The following is a 5,470-nucleotide window of genomic DNA, read 5'->3' as shown; positions in this document are numbered from 1 at the left end:
CTCAGGGGTCAATTGAGGGAAAGTGCCCGACGGTTTGGCGCCACCACAGCCTCTTCAAATGAGCTGAGGGCATGCAACCGGTCTGATTCAACTATAAGCCCAAAGCAGCCTCAGACTGGCCCCTTAAGAGCAGAAGGACAAAACCCTGCCCACAACAGACAACATGGGCCATTGCAGCTGACCGGACTAAAGGCAAAGGCAGCTCAGCCACAGGAGTAGGACACATGCAACACACATAGGGACACCCCTGAAGCACCTGGTTCAGGTGAACAGGGAAGACTGCACTATATGGGGCACGAAAGGATCTCTTCACAAGGACACTGCTTTCGAGATCAGGATACATAGCTGACTATCCTAATAGAAACAAACACAGAGTGCTGGACAAAATGAGGACATAGAGGAATATGTCCAAAATAAAAGAACAGAACAAAATCAAAGCGAAAGAACCAAAGGGAACAGAAATAAGCAATATACTTGATGGAGAATTCAAAGTAATGGCCATAAGGATACTTACTGGACTTGAGAAAAGAGTAGAGGATCTCAGTGAGACCTTCAACAAAGAGAAAATATAAAAAAGAGCCAATCAGAGATAAAGAACCCAATAGTTGAAATTAAAAGTACACCAGAGGGAATCAATAGTAGCTTAGAGGAAGCAGAAAAATGGATCAGCAAGCTGGAAGACAAAATAATAGCAAACAAGCTAAGCAGCAAAATGAAAAAAGAATAATAAAAAATGAGTATAGGTTAAGGGAACTCAGCAACATCATCAAACATTATAACATTCACATTATAAGGATCCCAGAAGGAAGACAGAAAAGAGAACAGAAAATTTATTTGAAGAAATAATAGCTGAAAATTTCTGTAATCTGGGGAAGGAAATAAACATCCAAAACCAGGAGGTAAAGGAAGTCCCCAGCAAAAGCAACCCAAAGAGGTCCACACCAAGACACATAATAATTAAAATGGCAAAAAGTGATGATAAAGAGAGAATTTTAAAGGCAGCAAGGGGAAAAAATTACATAGAAGGGAAATCCCAAAAGACTATCAACTGATTTTTTGGCTGAAATTTTGCAGGCCAGAAGAAAGTGGCATGCTATATTCAAAGTGCTGAGAGGGAAAAAACCTGCAACCAAGAATACTCTATCAAGCAATACTATCATTCAGAATAGAATTAGACATAGTTTTCTAAATAAAAACTAAAGGAGTTCGGGCGCCTGGGTGGCTCAGTGGGTTAAGCCACTGCCTTCGGCTCAGGTCATGATCTCAGGGTCCTGGGATGGAGCCCCGCATTGGGCTCTCTGCTCAGCAGGGAGCCTGCTTCCTCCTCTCTCTCTGCCTGCCTCTCTGCCTACTTGTGATCTCTGTCAAATAAATAAATAAAATCTTAAAAAAAAAAAACTAAGGGTGTTCAACACCACTAAACCAGCCTTATAAGAAATGTTAAAGAGAATTCTTTGAGTGGAAAGAAAAGGCCACAATCAGGAGTAAGAAAATTAGGAAAGGGAAAAAAAATCTCACAGGTATATAGGAACATAATAAAAGTAATAGAATAATCACTTATAAAACCAGTATGAAGGTTAAAGCACAAAAGCAGCAGAATCAATTATACCCATAAAAATCAGTCAAGAGATTCACAAAATAAAAGGATGTAAAGTAGGACATCATATACATAAAACATAGGGATAGTAAAAATGTAGTCCCTTTAGAAGGGGTTCAAACTTAAGCAACACCAACTTATATAGATAACTATATGCATAGGACTTTTTAAAAAAGATTTTTATTTATTTATTTGACACAGAGAGAGAGCACAAGCAGGGGGAGCAGCAGGCAGAAGGAGATGGAGAAGCAGACTCCCCGCCAAACAAGGAGCCCAACATGGGGCTCAATCCCATCACCCCGTGATCACAACCTGAGCCAAAGGCCGATGCTTAACTGACTGAGCCACCCAGGCACTCCTATGCATAGGATGTTATATGTCAACATATTGGTAAGGAATATGTCATTGGTAAGGAATTCGTCATAACGACAAAGCAAGAAACCAGTAATAGATATGCAAAAATAAAGAGGAAGGAATCGAAGCATATTGCTAAATAAAGTCATCAAACCACAAGGGAAGAGAGTCAGAAAAGAAAGGAATAGAGAAGAACTACAAAAACAATCATAAAACAAGTAACAAATCAACAATGAGTACACACCTGTTAATACTTACTTCAATTGGAAATAGACTAAATGCTATCAAAAGACATAAGTGGCTAAATAGATAAAAGGATGAGAACCATCTATATGCTGCCTATTGGAGATTCATTTCAGACCTAAAGACGCATGCAGGTTGAAAGTGAAAGAATGGGAAAGCATTTACCATCAAAATGGAAGTGAAAAGAAAGCTGGGGTAGCAATATCTATATTAGACAAAATAGACTAAAATAGACTGTAACAAGAGACAAACAATGACACTACATAACCAAAGGGAACAATCCAACAAGACTATATAAAAATTGTCAATATTTATGCAGCCAACACGGGAGCACTCAAATACATAAAACAACTATTAACAGACATAAACGAAGTCCAGACAGAAAATCAACAAGGAAATAGTGACTTTGCATGACACACTGGGCCAGATGGATTTAACAGATATATTCAGAACATTCCATCCAAAACCAGCAGAACCCACCTTCTTTTCAGGTGCACATGGAACATTCTCCAGAATAGATCACAGGTTAAGCCCAAACAAGCCTGAACAAATTCAAAAAGACTGAAATTATATTGTGCATCTTTTCCAACCACGAGGGTATAAAACTAGAAATTAACCCCAACAAAAAAATCTAGGAAAACACAAACACATGGAGGTTAAATAACATGCTACTAAACAATAAATAGGTCATCCAAGAAATCAAAAAGTAAAAGAATACATGGAGACAAATGAAAATGAAACTATAACAGTCCAAAATCTTTGGGATGCAGCAAAAGCTATTCTAAGAGGGACTATTATAGCAATACAATCTATCTAAAGAAGCAAGAAAAATCTCAATTTAACCTTACACCTAAAGGAGCTAGAAAAAGAAGGAAAAAAATCCCAAAGTCAATGGAAGGAAGAAATAATGAAAATTAGATCAGAAATAAATGATATAGAGACCTAAAAAAAGTAGAACAGATCATCGAAACCCAAAGCTGATTCTATGAAAAATCAACAAAATTGATAAAACTTTAGTCAGATTCATCAGAGAAAGGACACAAATAAATAAAATCAGAAATGAAGGAGGAGAAATAACAACAGACACCAAGGAAATACAAAGGATTATAAGAGAATTTCATGAAATACTATATGCCAAAAATTAACCAACCTAGAAGAAATAAATTCCTAGAAACACAAAACCTTCCAAATGGAATCAGGAAAAAAAAAATAGAAAATTTGAACAGACTTATTACTAGCAATGAAATTGAACCAGTTCAGTAGAATTCACCTCTGAAGCCACTTGGACCTGTACTTTTGTTTGTTGAGAGTTTTTTGATTACTGTGTCCCAAAATAAAAGAGAGAGAGAAAACACAGCTTTTGGAGTCAGTTAAATTGAATTCAAATCTCAGTTCCATCACATAATAGCCATTACCATTGTAAGCAATGTCTTCATCTATAGAGATGGAGCAAACACAGATGAGGTGTTGTAAGGATTAAGAGTGTTTAGCATAGCACCCGAAATTAGTAAATTCTCAATAAATGGTAGTTATCGTTCCTAAATGCCCAAGAAAACAAAGAAGTAGACCAAACATATGGAGATTAAAAATGGCCAACAAGCATATGAAAAGCTGCTCACTAATCATCAGAGAAATGCAAATCAAAACCACAATGAGCTATCACCTCACCCCAATAAGAGAGCCACTGTCTAAAAAATGAGAAAAAATAAAAGAACAGAAAATAATAGTGAAGACATGAAGAAATTAGAACACTTGTGTACTGCTGGTGAGACTGTAAAATTGTGCAACCACTATGGAAAACAATATAGAGATTCCTCAAAAATTAAAAATAGAATTATCACATGATTCAGCAATTCCACTTCTGAGTATATAGTTAAGAAAACTTTGAAGTAGGTTCTCAAAGAGACATCTGTACACCCATGTTCATAGCAGCACTAGTCACAATAGCCAAGAGGTGGAAGCAACATAAATGTTCATTGATGGTTGAATGAATAAAGAAAATGTGGTGTATACATACAATGTAATATTATTCAGTCTTAAAAAGGAAAAAAAAATCATACCATACGGTACAACATGAATAAACCTGGAGGACATTATGCTAAGTGAAATAAGCTAATCACAAAAAGACAAACAGCATGTGATTTCACTTATACCACTTATATAAGGTATCTGAAATAGTCAAATTCATTGAAACAGAAAGGGTTACCAGGGCCTGGGGGGAAGGGAAGAAAGGAGATTTGTTTAATGGGTATAGAGTTTCAGTTCTGGAAAATGAAAAACTTCTGGAGATTTGTTGCACAATGTGAATGTACTGAACAGTACAGTTAAAATGATTAAGATGGGGAATTTTATGTTTTGTCTGTTTTTTTTTTATCATAATAAAAAGACATGGAGACAAAGTACAAACTCTTGACACACCAGCCCTGAATGTATTTACCATCTGGTGAACTCCTAGGCAGCAGGGAATGTTTTACTCACTGTTGTAACCTCAGCACCCAGCACAGTGTCTGGCATAGGGCAGGCACTCAAGAAATGTTGGCTAAGCTAATGAGAAGGTAGAAAGAAATAGGAGAAAGGGGGAGAAAGGGAGAGAGAGCAAGTCAGAGAGAGGAAGAGCCCAAGACAGGAAAAGGGAAGACAAGGGAAGAAAGCATTGAGCCCTAAAAAAGTTATTGTGTGCTATGTGGAAACTGGAGAGAGTATACCTAGGGAAAGAGAGGTCATGGTGTCTATAAAGTCCTCTGATGTGGAAGTCAGGCCTCTGGCCCTAGGACAAACTACACAATTACTGGTGGACATGTATTGAGCAGAATCACATAGCTTGTTGGGGGGCCAGGATGAATTGTAAGAATTACAGCCAGCTACCCACTGACAAAAGTTGGTACATTCCGGTTTAGTATAAATAAGGGGTGTTGGAACGCCTGGGCGGCTCAGTCGGTGAAATGTCGACCTTTGGCACAGGTCCTGATCCCAGGGTCCTGAGATGGAGTACCCCGTGGGGCTCCTTGCTCAGCATGGAGCCTGCTTCTCCCTCTGCCTGCTAATGTCCCCTGCTTATACTCTGCCTCTCTCTGACAAAGAATTAAAATCTTCAAAGGAGGGGTGTTGCTCTCAGAAAGAAACCTAATCTCCACCGCGCGCTCTCGATCCACACGTTTGGACCTTCCCCAAACTCTGAGGCTCTTAGAACTGCGCATGCGCCAAAGGTGGGTGGGGCGCAGCTCCAGTGGCCAGTAGTCCGCCATCCCTTTCTCCTCCCAGAGGCCTCTGCGCGTT

The sequence above is a fragment of the Mustela lutreola genome, chromosome X (genome assembly GCF_030435805.1).
Source record: "Mustela lutreola isolate mMusLut2 chromosome X, mMusLut2.pri, whole genome shotgun sequence".
Taxonomy (NCBI): Eukaryota; Metazoa; Chordata; class Mammalia; order Carnivora; family Mustelidae; genus Mustela; species Mustela lutreola.
The sequence above is the reverse complement of the archived record's forward strand: the minus strand, read 5'-3'. Positions refer to the sequence as shown.